The sequence below is a fragment of the Portunus trituberculatus genome, chromosome 29 (genome assembly GCF_017591435.1).
Source record: "Portunus trituberculatus isolate SZX2019 chromosome 29, ASM1759143v1, whole genome shotgun sequence".
NCBI classification, from domain to species: Eukaryota; Metazoa; Arthropoda; class Malacostraca; order Decapoda; family Portunidae; genus Portunus; species Portunus trituberculatus.
In genome coordinates this window covers 2,712,929-2,728,079 of record NC_059283.1, presented here as the reverse complement: position 1 = coordinate 2,728,079, position 15,151 = coordinate 2,712,929, and the positions used below count along the sequence as shown (strand labels likewise).

The 15,151-nt window shown below is 42.8% G+C and overlaps 1 long non-coding RNA gene across 2 annotated transcripts; it reads right to left on the bottom strand.

Moving 5' to 3' along the window:
- Positions 1-7,826: 7,826 nt before the first annotated feature.
- On the bottom strand, positions 7,827-14,799 carry LOC123510620. Of its 2 annotated transcripts, none has more exons than XR_006676558.1 (5): positions 14,684-14,799; positions 11,744-11,901; positions 10,294-10,446; positions 8,048-8,221; positions 7,827-7,907 (listed from the first exon to the last, which is right to left on the bottom strand). It is a non-coding gene; the product is annotated as an uncharacterized LOC123510620 (long non-coding RNA). The 2 variants fall into 2 exon arrangements; XR_006676559.1 differs by having other exon boundaries at positions 8,048-8,216; positions 14,684-14,798.
- Positions 14,800-15,151: the final 352 nt, after the last annotated feature.

Below are 15,151 nucleotides of genomic sequence, written 5' to 3'. Positions count from 1 at the left end.
CTGATGCCCTCACCGCCGGCATTAGCGTCGCCTCCCTGACAGCTTTATGGACCCTCTGTAGCCTTGTACTCGCATGCACAGAAATTATCCTTCGTATATATGCATGGTGCTGTGTGTCAACCCCGCATATAAAACTCAGATGGAGGGGCTTGTCGGCGATCCTTAAGGAAGCTTGACCTGCTGGGAAGAACCTGGGACTACCGTAGGACACACACACACACACACACACACACACACACACACACACACACACACACACACACACACACACACACACACGCGCGCGCGCGCGGGTTGTTGTTTCTTCGGTGCACAGTTTGTTTTAATGGACTGCTCAAGCTTCCCAGTTATAATAATTCATAAAGTGTTGGTGTGTATAAACGTCCTTAGCACTGAATTTCACACACACTGTGGCGTTTAATTGTGTGGGATTTTAGTATATCAAAAATGTGCTTAGGTTTATGGTATTATTATTGTTATTATCATTATTATCATTATTATTATGGTTACTATTAGTACTACTACTACTACTACTACTACTACTACTACTACTACTACTACTACTACTACTACTACTGCTACTATTCCTGTTCCTATTACTACTGTACTACTTCTACCACTGCTGTTGCTACTAATATAGTGCAACAAAGCAGTACTTGATTTCGTGTAATTTTTAAGTTGAAAATAATAATTACCTTCTTATTTACACAGTAATTAACACTTGCATTTCACCAAACATTAGGTCTAGTATTTCTGTTTGTTGTATCATTGTAATCATGGAGGTAATACTAAGTTCTATTATGTATTTTGGCGTACTACGTATATATTATTATTATTTCTTTTCTGTGCAGTGATGATACTTTGTTGGTAAGACTGGTGGCGTCATAATTTTTGCCACAAACTATTTTACCATATTCAGTTGACGAAACAAAGAAAGGATATTGAAAAGAGTAGAGGGAGATGAAAGTGCAGTTGAGAAAAAAACAGTAAATGAAAGAGGAGGAGGAGGAGGAGGAGGAGGAGGAGGAGAAGGAGAGGGAGGGGAGAGGAGTCTGTATTTCTTCCCAGCAAGGTGACGTGAGGCATTTAAGGGAGGAGTGAGACGAGTAAGGAGTGCATGAGGGAAGGAAGGAAGCATTGAGGTAAGCAAGGGAAGTGTGATGCAAGGGAGGGAAATTTGAGGGAAGTTAGTAGGTTGGTAGGTGTGAAGTAAGGGAGGAATATGTAGATAGGTAAGGAGGATGTGAGGTGAGTAAGGAAGGAGTGAGTGAGTGAAGGGTGTTAGTAGGCCAGCACCTCATGATTTCCCCGCCTGGCTAGTCATTGCTGTTCAGACTCGTATTAGAGAGTGTTACTTAACTTTACTTACGTTGGTGTTGCGGTTTATCTGATCCTCTCTCTCTCTCTCTCTCTCTCTCTCTCTCTCTCTCTCTCTCTCTCTCTCTCTCTCTCTCTCTCTCTCTCTCTCTCTCTCTCTCTCTCTCTCTCTCTCTCTCTCTCTCTCTCTCTCTCTCTCTCTCTCTCTCTCTCTCTCTCTCTCTCTCTCTCTCTCTCTCTCTCTCTCTCTCTCTCTCTCTCTCTCTCTCTCTCTCTCTCTCTCTCTCTCTCTCTCTCTCTCTCTCTCTCTCTCTCTCTCTCTCTCTCTCTCTCTCTCTCTCTCTCTCTCTCTCTCTCTCTCTCTCTCTCTCTCTCTCTCTCTCTCTCTCTCTCTCTCTCTCTCTCTCTCTCTCTCTCTCTCTCTCTCTCTCTCTCTCTCTCTCTCTCTCTCGTAACGTTAATGAACCCGTCATGAACTTAGTCAGACTTCGCTGTTGTAAAAGACAATTAACAGTCAACTCCACGTTATCACTGACGCTCTTTTCTCGGCACATATTTTTAGCAGTGACTGGTGACAGGAAAATAAAACTTTGCGTTAGATTCTCATGAAAAAAAAATGTGCCCCGTATTTTCTGTATTTACGAGGATTGGGGAATCGCTGATGTTAAGTCCTATTTAATCAAAGTGTTTGTGTGGCCTCACAAGCGCGCCTGTATTATTGCACAGCCCGGGGTGTTGTCTCGCTTCGCACGGAATTCTACGCCCGAGGTCGACTTGGCACACCCGCTTGCCAAGATGTTTGTCAACAAGACGGATCCTCGCCGACATTATGAGCTGGAGCAGCACAGCCACGCCGCGTTCATTAGCATGCATAACGAACGCCACGCACGCAATGCACGCACGGTCGCCGCGCACCCACCAAGCCACTGTACGGAAAGAAAAGAAACTCTGAAAGGCACGGAGAGCACACACGTAATCGCAGCGAGAATTACGTTAGTGTGTCGTGTTTGCGCGTTTCTTGTGCTGGATTGCTCGTTTTTTGTCTCTTTACGTTAGGCTGAATCAAGGAGGTGTTTTTAGCTAAACTGTGCAACATTCCTTTGTTTCCTCTGCTCGCTTCTTCCCGTTTATTCTTCCCTCCTCGTGTTCCACTGAATAGAAACGGCGTGATTTTGTGCAAGTACAGATATTTCACACATTGACACGCACGCACGCACGCACGCACGCACGCACACACACACACACACACACACACACACACACACACACACACACACACACACACACACACACACACACACACACACACACACACACACACACACACACATATATATATATATATATATATATATATATATATATATATATATATATATATATATATATATATATATATATATATATATATATATATAATATTTCCAGTATACTCACATGCATATACACTCTCTATTACACTATTACACCAAGTCTATCCTAGCCATTTCACCACCTGGGGTCACGCTATCATGGTGACAGCTGCTGACTGATGCTCTCGCTTTGTGATTGGTCTGCTGTATCCGTCTTTTTAGGCGAGTGGCAGACCAGCGATACACTTGTGCCGTAACTCTTACTTACTTTTGCTGTTTCTGATTATACAGATGTAAATTATTTGAATTATTTGTTAGGAGTAAAGTGAATTTGCTGATCACTTCAAAACATTATCGGAATACGTAGAGCAATCGGTAAATGAAGCACCAGCCACGGCGGTGTTACCATGTCCACGTGTCTTCGGGTGGCGAAATTACTGTGAAGAAGTTGATGACGCACAGTATACCTGAAATAGGTACAATAGTTTTATGTATATTTTTTTTCAGGATAGTGTTTTCATTGATTTTAATCGTCTTACATATATTTTTCTTCCTTTCCCATAGGTGAGAGGTAGGCCGCGAGGGTGAGGGAAGCCTGCAGGTAACGCAGCTATAGGGGGTTAATATGTTGTAGTGAATGTTCATACTCACGTTTAAAGGCACTTTCATCAGCTAATAGACGTCTCTGAAAATTATGTAACCTTTGTTCACAATGTCCATTAAATGACTTGTATCGTAACACACACACACACACACACACACACACACACACACACACACACACACACACACACACACACACTCTGTATGCATAATACTAAACCTCTCACGCCATTAGAAATATTATATAGTGGGAAGGTAAAGTTCAGGTGATATTTATATTAATATTTGAAGTGGTTAGTTTTAATTGCACGTACGCGATAATTCACGTTTTAAAATTTATATCGTATACAATTAAAATTTTTATCTGCATCTCCTTTCGTTTGCGATTACTTATGAAATTTTAAACTTTGATCAAAAATAGACGAACGCGAGCACTTGGCCGGCGTGTTAATTCATGGACATTGAAGGTAAATACGTGACGGGCGGTGTTTGGCGCCACGTCATGAACTGGCTAACGAGGGGTGGCCGCCGGGAGGGAGGGGCTCATATGCTAATGAAAAATAAATAAATAAATAACATACATTTTGATAATATAAATACAACACTGCCCAGGAAAAAAAGCATATTCATTTTTGTTGTTGTATAATCAAATGTTTATTAGGATTTCAGGTTTGTAGAGCGAAGGAAAATGTGGATTGGTTTGCTGGTGGACGGTGTGCGCCTGCGTGGCTCTGCAGTCGTGGTGGGTGAGAGGCGGGGGCAGTGCTGAGGTGGACGAGCTGGCAGGTGGATGGGTGGAGGTGCGGTGTTTCTTCCTGCCAATGGTGAGTCCAATTCCATGGGTCTTGATTGGTGATTATTAGTGAAAAGATGCAATGAAGTAATTATGTATGCATTTTGCGTGGTTTGTTCTTTGATAGGCAAGGCTGGTTAACTAGGCCACGAGGTAACGGTCATTTGTTGCCTAATTATATATACAATTACTCCAATGGTTCTGTATTCTAGTGATTTGTAAGCTTGATTTGAATGTTTTGTGTAACTTAATGTGTCTTCTCACACTTCACTCACGAATATTTATGGATGATTCATAATTTTCAGATTGTTGTGTTGCCTTCAAGCTACACCACCAGACGACCTAACTGCCTCTAATTCACCGATTCTCCGTCACTATTTTCTTCCCCACTACCTTATCCTCCCTTCCCATTCTCCGTCTGTGTCACCCCACTACCCTCCTTACCTTCTCTTCCCAGTCTCTGTCACTATTCCCAACCTCACCACCCACCCATTACCTTACCTCCCCTTCCCATTTTTCGTCTCTGTTTCCTGTCCCACTATCCCCCCACCACCTTACCTCTTTCCCATTTTCCGTCAGTCTATTCTCTACCCGACTACCCTCCCACCGCCTTCCCCTTTCATTTCTTCATCCCTGTATTCCCAAACCAACTAAACCGTCACGCTTCCTTACGTTCTTTTGCAGTTGTCCGTCTTATCTTCTTATTTTCCGTCCCTCTATTCCCCATCCCCTCATCGAACCTATTTCTTCGTCCCTTTATTCCCAAACTAACTACCCTCACACCGTCTTACCTTCCTATTTCCATCCCTCTTTTCCCTACTCCACTACCATCCCACCTTATCTTCCTATTCAACGTCTCTCTAGACATAACTACCCTCCCACTGTCTTACCTCCCCTTCCCAGTCTCTATTCCCCTCCCTCTTATCTTCCCTTTCCTTCTATTTTTTATTTACTTTATTCCCAAAGCAACTACTCTCACATCTTGCCTTCTCTTACAGTTCTTCTTCGTCCTTCTGTTGCCTACACCACTACGTTCAAACCACCTTCCCTTATCCCTGACCACCTCTCCCTATTCACCGTCCTTCTATCTCCTACACCACTACCCTCACACTACCTCATCTTCCTATTCTCCGTCCCTGTATTCCCTACACCACTACCCTCACCTTCCTATTCTTCGTGTGTCCCTGTATTCCCTACACCACACTACCCTCACCTTCCTATTCTTCGTGTGTCTATTACCTACTCCCCTCCCACCCCCTTTCCCTTCTCTTCCCGGCATCATATTATTTGTTGCAACGCTGTATTGTTTAATCACTTTAGTTCCTCTCCCTTCTAACCGTAGCTTACACTAGTTCCTCTCCTTTTATTACCACGTCACTAACGCTATTCCTTATAACCATGACGACCTCCTCTCTACACGCGCACACCACTACTAATCTATTCTTACCTGCCCTTAGCCTCGCCATCCTTAGTACTGCTCTCTTCGCCTCCTGTCCCGCCATACGCTGACGTCGACACTGCAGCTTCCTCAACGCCGCCCTGTATGTAATGTTGCTCGTTTCTTGTGCTGGGTGTCTGTTTTTCTCGTTACGTTAGGCTGAATCAAGTGATCTTTTTTTTTTAGGTAGACTGCAAGTTTCCTCTGCTCTACCTCCGTGTTCCAGTATATAGAGATAGTAATGGCGTGATTTGCGTAGATAGTGTTTGAAATTTGACATGCACGCACCTCTTTCCCATTTTCCGTCAGTCTATTCTCTACCGAACTACCCTCCCACCGCCTTCCCTTCCCTTTCATTTCTTCATCCCTGTATTCCCAAACCAACTAAACCGTCACACTTCCTTACCTTCTTTTGCAGTTGTCCGTCCCTCTGTAACCTATTCCACTACCCTCACACCGTCTTACCTTCCTATTTTCCGTACCTCTATTCCCCATCCCCTCATCTAACCTATTTCTTCGTCCCTTTATTCACAAACTAACTACCCTCACACCTTATTTCCATCCCTCTTTTCCCTACTCCACTACCATCCCACCACCTTATCTTCCTATTCAACGTCCCTCTAGACATAACTACCCTCCCACTGTCTTACCTCCCCTTCCCAGTCTCTATTCCCCTCCCTCTTATCTTCCCTTTCCTTCTATTTTTTATTTCCTTTATTCCCAAAGCAACTACTCTCACATCTTGCCTTCCCTTACAGTTCTTCTTCGTCCTTCTGTTGCCTACACCACTACGTTCAAACCACCTTCCCTTATCCCTCCTCACCTTCTCTCCCTATTCACCGTCCTACTATCCCCTACACTACTACCCCTCACCTTCCTATTTATTCTCCGTCCCTGTATTCCCTACACCACTACCCTCACCTTCCTATTCTTCGTGTGTCTATTACCTACTCCCCTCCCACCCCCTTTCCTTTCTCTTCCCGGCATCATATTATTTGTTGCAGCGCTGTATTGTTTAATCACTTTAGTTCCTCTCCCTTCTAACCGTAGCTTAACACTAGTTCCTCTCCCATCTAACCGTAGCTTACACTAGTTCCTCTCCTTTTATTACCACGTCACTAACGCTATTTCTTATAACCATGTCGACCTCCTGTCTACACGCGCACACCACTACTAATCTGTTCTTACCTTCCCTTAGCCTCGCCGTCCTTAGTACTGCTCCCTTCGCCTCCTGTCCCGCCATACGCTGACGTCGACACTGCAGCTTCCTCAACGCCGCCCTGTATGTATAATGTTGCTCGTTTCTTGTGCTGGGTGTCTGTTTTTCTCGTTACGTTAGGCTGAATCAAGTGATCTTTTTTTTTTTTAGCTAGACTTGCAAGTTTCCTCTGCTCTAACCTCCGTGTTTTTTTTGATTTTGCGTAGATAGTATTTGAAATTTGACATGCACGCACCTCTTTCCCATCAGTCTTATTCTCTCTACCCAACTAGCCTTTATTCTCTCTACCCAACTAGCCTCTCACCGCCTTCCCCTTCATTTCTTCATCCCTGTATTCCCAAACCAATTTAAACCGTCACACTTCTTTACCTTCTTTTGCAGTTAGTTGTCCGTCCCTCTGTAACCTTATTCCACTACCCTCACACGCCTTACCTTCCTATTTTCCGTCCCTCTTTAAGAGTGTGTGTCAAACATGTGTATTTTCCAGGTTCGGTGACCAACCACAAGGAAGTCCACACACATGTTGCGGTGGTGCTGCTGTAGACACACGTCTGCAGGCTTCGTTCGGAGTCGTTGCTGTTCGGCTCACTTATTTTTATTTCTTCTAATTCTCCCCCTCCCCGATATAAGTAGTACTTTTTTTCCTCGCTTATAGTCATCGCTTATAGTCAGTCAAATAAGCGGGCCAAAAACTTCATGATCATAGCGGTTGGCAGGCCGCCGGAGTGTGGGGGTGAGTGGCGTCCTCGAACCCTTGGAGTGTGGTGTCAAATCTCCCTCGTGGTAGTAGTTATCTACTACTCTCACGGACACCCCCACGGGCTGGTAATAAAACTAACTAATTATGACTGACTCTTAAGGTCCGGGGTATGCAATGCTTGTTCTCTCTCATCAGTGTTTTCTTCGTTTCATGAAGCCAGCCGCTATTTGAACGACCACAACAGGTTTTTAAGTCCCAGAGCGTCCACCAGTGAGTGAGTAAGGAAAAACAAACTCTGCTCACTAAAGACGCCCGAAGCTTTTGAACCCAAGTGCTAGGCCGACGTTATTATCCTTTCCTTCTTCACGTTGCTTCTTGCAATGTCCTTTCGTCCTTCTCGCTGTTGCGCTGTTTATGACGCGTGCTGCTCAGCTGTGTCGGCGGCAGGTGAGAAGTGGAGCCGAAAAGTGTCGCCAACGCCTCTCCTGTACTGACGAAAAGGTGGAAGATTAGCTCCTACACAAAATAAAAAACTCATTGTTGACTGATCTAAAATAAAAAACTCATTGTTGACTGATCTATAAAGCATTCTTTCTTCCCTTCCCTCTCTCTCTATATATATAACCTGCTTGCTACACTTCTCTTCAGTCCTGTAGTATATAGTATTCCTTCACAGCGCCTGTGTAGTAGTAGTATTCCTTCACAGCGGTGTTGGTGACGCGTGCTGCTCAGCTGTGTCAGCGGCGTCAGTGGCAGGTGAGTAGTGGAGCCGAAAAGTGTCGCCAACGCCTCTCCTGTACTGACGAAAAGGTGGAAGATTAGCTCCTACACACACTGGTTTCAGAAATCGACTGCTAGAAGTGAAAACTAATTATCAAAAGAAACTACCTAATGATGGCAACAGTGTGGAACTAACTAAACTTGCAATAAATTTATGCGTCTCAATCTTCACATGCCATTTATTTAGATTCCCCGCTCATTGTACATACACCCGCTTTGATTTTCACTAATTCACTTGCCCTCTTAATTTTCATTCGGCAGACACTTCATTCACACCCACCTACCTCAATTTACTCACACACACCTACCTTAATTTTACCTCCTTCCTCCCACACCTAGTCTTTCCCATTTCCCACCAACAATTCATTCTAGTACTAGGGTCGAAAAAATTAGATGAATTCCTTATTGATCTTATACATAGACTTTAGAACACACTTGGCAAAAGAAGACATTAATTACATGATCTTTCTAATACAAATCTTATCTTTAAAACACCAATAGTTTCTTTCCTCCCTTTATTCCAGCACTATGCAGGGATGGGGAGACTATAAAATAGATGAACGAATAGTTAAATTCTTAAAGGCACTCCATTACGAAGAATTAGAAGGTACAAACGCTACGGACCCCAGACCCAGTCCCACACTATCGAGTCCTGAGGCGATCGACCCAATATCCTGAACCATACCTGGATAATTAACTAAGAATTCACCTGGGAGTGGGGTACACACGTGGCGGCGCCAAAGGCAAGGTGCGTATTCCTAGAACAGAGTCAGCTGGGTCCCTTACATAGCGTTGCATTACTGATGAATTAATGAAGCACCCAAATGTGAATAAATAGACACCATTATGAGTACACGTGTTGCTTAATGAATCCCTCAACTATGAATAAAAATCTATGAGCGTGAATGTTACGTCAGAGTGAATGTTATGAATGTTCGGACTATGATAAAAACCACTAATCATGAGCGTTACTTCGTGAATCCTGAGTTATGAGAAGTCACGTGAGTATGTATAAACTAAGACTTAATAACTATGATTACACTCTTGCATAACAATCAGTCGTTAATTGGCGAATCTTCTGGATCTCTATTACACATTTTTGTAGATTTAGCAACGCTATGAACTATATATTAAAGCTGGCGATGACTGACAAAACTATCATATGAAGTAATTTAAAAAAGTCATAATTCTGATGTTAAAATGAAAGGTTACAAAGAGTAAATAGAAATTTTCAAATAAAATTAAATACTACAAAAAGTAAGCGAACTAGGATTAGGATGTGACCGCTAACGATTTTACTACTGATTTAAAAACGTTTACAACTCACCTGTCGCCTCGCTACGACGTTATCCAGCCTAACACCTTCCCAGCTATCCTAACCTTTCTCAGAAGCCTTCTCAAACGGTATATTAAAGCCCATATATACATAATGCCAATTACCTCCAATATATGGTACCTCGTAAACTTTACTGTAAAAACCACAAGACAAAATTACCTTTATGTAACCATGCTAATCGACGTGTCATGTTTGTCTAGACGTTTCCCACCAACTCCATTACTTTACTGCAATTCAATTAAACATTATTATCCTCTCAGATTGGTGCTACTTCCGCCTGCTTCCACATGATCGATATCTTTCGTGTCTAGTAATTTCCTAAGAAACGGGTCACTAATAGCCTCTGCATCCTTAAGTGCTGAGATACGTACATTTCGGCTGGATCCGGTGACGATTTTTTTTTAACTAATGCATCTCCCTGGTTATGGAAATATCTATCAATTCGTTCCGTTCTTTAAAACTACTCATTATCCATCGTTTCTTATAGATTTCCCTGGTGAAGGCAAGGATATACATATTCAGAATTTTACTAATCTCTTCCTTTGAATTAACCAACTCACCGTTAACTATCTTTAATGGATCTATTGTTTCTCTATTTTTCGCCCAATATACCTGATAAAATCACTTGGGGTCAGTCTCCTCCTGGCTGGCTACCTTTACTTCATAATTGCTTTTGGCTGTCCTCGTTAACTACCTGACTTGTAATTCCTATTGTGACCTAAAAACTCCTTCCTCTGCCTTTAATCTACATATACTTCTCTTCAGTCCAGCGTTGTGTACACTGTAGCTGTGCTGGTGACGCGTGCTACTCAGGGTGCGCAGGCGTGTAGTCTGGCCGGCGGGTAGGTAGCGGTGCAGGGGACGACGATCAAGGGGAGCCGAAAAGTGCCGCCACTGCCGCTCGTGTCCTGCCGGGAAGGTGGAAGATTAGCTTCTAAACATTTCACTTAGTTTACAGCATGTCATAAACACCAGATAGTAGTCCATTATACTACGTGTTCGAGTTAGAATAAAGAAAAAATGCAGCTTTATTATAAGGAAAAGAGTAAAATCATATAGTAAGATAAAAAAAATCATGATTATGTCCATCTTAACTACAAGGAAGGAAATACCCTATCTTCAATTCTGTTAGAACTTCAAAATTCTCAGCTTCTGTTTGGCAAGATGAATAATGGCTTGGTGAAATTTCCACTTTTGGTGTTGAACAATCCAATTACCGAGTCATCCGATTCCAGAAAGTAATTAATCCAAAACGAGCCGACGTGCTTCAGTCCAATACAGAAAAAAAAATGTTGGAATAATAAGGAAAACGTTCCAAGTATAGAGCATAATTTCCTTGTTCCATATATACGTGCAGACCAATCATTAAAATCAACATTTCATGAATAAACTGAATGGAACACAAACAAAACTTAATATACAACAATGCATTATTTTTTTTTCCAATCTCTCAGACGCACCTCAATCAGCAGTCATGCAGCGGCACAAGCAATAATACCCTTCACTCAAATCACCATTAATTAGTCACAGGTAAGCCAACTAGCATCAGTCACCTCAGAACCAGTCAATAACTCACTCCAAGACCAGTCACTCCTCTCACCGCCGCGCCGCCGCCAGCCACTCCCGTTTATTAACACCGCATACCTGTGCCAGCATTCACTTCCCATGAGACAGGTAGACTCAAGGATCGCACTCCACGCTACCTCACTAATTACTCAAAGTTTAGGGCGCCGTAATATTTTTGATGAGTTAGTGACCAGAGGCTGTGGAGGTACAAACGAGGAGGGGGAGGAGAGAAGGCCAGTGGGGGAATGGGGAGAACATAATGGGGAGGGAAGGTGAATGGTAGGAAGAAGGATGTGTGTGTATAGAAAAAACAGACGCCAAAACTCAGGAAGGGAAACTAATACAGGTCTCTGAAATCGATTACAAAATGTAGAGAATATTTAAAGAAGCGAATGGCAACCTCGGAGTAAGAAACGAGGAGGAGCAAGTGAGAGACGAGTAAGAGACAGCAGGGTGGGGGAAAAGTGGGAAGGTAGTGGAGAGAAGGAAGACGGGGGGAAGAGGGAGGGTAAGGCAAATGAACGGAAGACTGGGTTAACGTTAGAAAATCAGAAAATTCTTAACGATGAGAAAGTCTTACTCGTGACGGACGCCTTCAAGCAGGAAATACAGCTCATAAGAACATCAAACCTTACTTACCTAATCAACAAGACGGGAAGAACACCACGCCATGACGACAGCAACGCCTCCGCCACGCCGTCTCCACGCCTCCACCTCCCTCCTCTACCGTCAGCCACGCACTAAACGCTCACTGGTCAGCCGGCGAGGAATGTGAAATCCAGCTGCTTCACCGAATCCTGAGTCGAGACAGCAATTAATGTATATATCAATTATTTTCTCTTCTTTTCTTTTTCTTAGCTAATAATAGATCTAAGTATACATGTTCTCCGTGTATTAGCATCAGGTTAGCATGGTTTATACAAAAAAAAATGTTGATAGATTTGAAATATGTCTGTTTCACTGAATCTTTAGTCGTGATACAAGTAGCATCTAAATTAGTTGTTTCCTATCTATGTGGTGCTTCTAATATACTACAAGTATTAATGTACGTACTCATGTTACAGTGTCATTAACGCACTCTATATGGTAAATTGCAACTATATAATAAGTGTACTCAACTGGTTCGAAATGAGAAAACAAATTACACAGTTCGCAATGTTTCTTTCTGTATAAAACTAAAGTCAAACGACGAAAAACAGTAGTATTGATGTGTTCCGTTGACTAAAATGTGTTCAGATCGTAACGTACTGATTAAATGCAGCTTATTTTCCGCTTGTCTCTGCTGATCCCGGAATCAAACAAATGGTAAATAAAAACTTCTAGAGTCCTACTTTGCTCTCCCGACAATCAGGATTACACTAGTGAAAGTCTCCAAGGTATGCCAAGGTGTTTATTTGCATCATCACTATCTGTGCCATCGCTCGTCACCACAGCCACACATCAATTACCATGAACACCAGACACTACACTTATTACCATAACCACACTACCACCATGAATACATAATCACCACTTCAATTATATCGTTACCGCTTTAACCACATCATAGCCACATCACCATTACCTGCACGTCACCAATGCCAGATATCTACCCACAACTACACCACTCACCACCACCACCATCACTTCCATCACCATTTCATTAACCAAATAAAAGAAAGGCAACATAAAAGTCACTATTTTCTCAAAGCACGAGTCTCGCCAAAGGAATCAAACGTGTGAGTGTTTAATTATTATGATTAATTAAACTTTGGTCAACTAAAAAGCCAAAATGAATGAATGGTCTATCAAATTACATTTTAATAATATGAACCAACAATGAAAACTGCGAAATAAAAACGTCATGGAGGGCAGGCGTTTCTCTCATTAATTAACACTACACACTATGTCAGTTTCTTACCTTGATTAGTTTTCATAAAAATGCATTATAAACAAAATTATTTAAGATTAATATGTTGTTTTTACGAAAAGGTGACGGTGGTGATGGTGGTGGAGCTTGGGATTGTGGCGCAGGATTCTGGAAACGAGGAGAGGGAGAGGAGGTGTGGGGGAGAGGGAGGGAGAGTAATAGTGGTGTGGTAAGTTAACGATCCAGCATCACCTGGCACCTCACCTGCTTACCTTCCTAATTAATTGGTGTTCGTGGAGGAGCTGCCAAACAGTGCCATATTATTGCTTCCTCCCGCCAGTTATGACTCCTCGCCCATTATTTGCTGACCTCATCGCAGCCTCCCGAGGGATCACCCAAGTGGAAATGTGGCCCCTTATCCTCCTACACCCCTGCTACTCCCCTCACGCCATTGCTTACCTTCCCTCATTCCTCTTAACTCAAGCTCACTCTTACTCTAACACTCACTTCTTACCCTCCTTCACTTTCTTATTTTTCCTAACTCATCACTCCTCACTCCACTAACTCACTCTTACTTTTATACTCACTCTTTACTCTTATTCACTTTCTTGCCTTTCCAATTCTCCCTCACTCCTTACTCCCTATTCATTTTCCCTTACTATAACTCACTCCTACTCTTACACTCACTCCTTACTCTCCTTCACTTTCTTGCCTCTCCAATTCCCCCTTCACTTCTTACTCATTATTCACCTTCCCTTACTAACTCACTCCTTATTCTTCACTTTCTTACCTTTTTCAAACTCATCACTCCTTACCCTATTCACCTTCCAATACTAACCCTCAATTCCTCTTACTCTCCCTCTCCCTCCCTCACTCTCCCTCCTCCACGGTCAAGATGAGGGAAACAGCAACTCGGAAGAGGAAAAAAAAAAAAAAAAAGAGAACAAGCAGCTTAATTGCCACCCATGTTGTAGTGGTAATTACCGAGAAATCATAATGTAAGGTAAAAATCGTAAACCAACATCGCCTGGACCTGCTTCCCGTAATGAGCAGAGTCGAGGACGAGAACCCAAGTCTGGGGGATCGAGTTAGGTGAAAGGGGTTTGGGAGGAGGGAGGGTGAAGGGGGAGCGGCGTGCCCTGACTCCCCTCTCTCTCTCTCTCTCTCTCTCCTCTCAAGCCTGAGGTTAATCAAAGACCACCGTTAATAAAGAGTAAATACGTCTCTTAATTAAACTGATTTACTGAGACAAGCAGCGTTAAATTCTGGATAAACATTACAACAGGAAAGCAGTTACTCGCTACTCGCCCTTACCCCGCAAACCAGGCTCTTGTAGGGGACGCTGAGGGTGGCTAGAGTGAGGTGGTAGTGATGGTGGTGGTGGTGGTGGTGGTGGTAAGAGGGTGTAAGTGTGAGTGTGGTGTGGTGGTGCTAACTGGGGTGAGTGTTATGTTAGCTTCCTTCCTTAGTTTAACACCTGGTTCTAAATGAGTTGTTACACCTTTACCTTTGTACCTGTGTGTGTGTGTGTGTGTGTGTGTGTGTGTGAAGCAAATTCGTCACTTTAATCTAGACAGGACTGCTTGAAACTCACACACACACACACACACACACACACACACACACACACCCATACCATTTACAAATCCCAAGGGCAGACTCGAACCAAGAACGCACACGCACCAATCATATTATCGGACACGTATCATCTCACATTCACTGACACTAACCTTCCAAAGCAAAGCCGGTCCATCCTTCGAGAACTTAAGGGTGACACTGGAGAACCAACACTCTCTCAACAATACCACACTCTTCTTAGCGTTTTCTCTGCGATATGCGTTAATTCACTGCATTATAAACCCTGTGTACTGTAAAGAAAAGAAAGGAGTTAATACAGTAGATATTTCAGTCTCTAAGTAGTAAAATGTCTGAAGATGGTTGTAACAGGGAGAGAAGTTGTCTTGAAGTGGTTTATGGTCAAGGAAATACGTGCCAGATAGCAATGGAGGAGTTAAATTCAAAGTTACAGAAAGAAAGAACTGTCACTATACCAGATTTTAAAGTTTATTGCTGGTAAAGTGATAAAAAATGGTTGCACCGGATAGAAATGTTTTGAAGTGGCTTGTGATTAAGGAAATGCGTCTCAGCCAGCAATGAACCGATTAAGTAAAAAATATATATATATAGAAAGAAAGAAA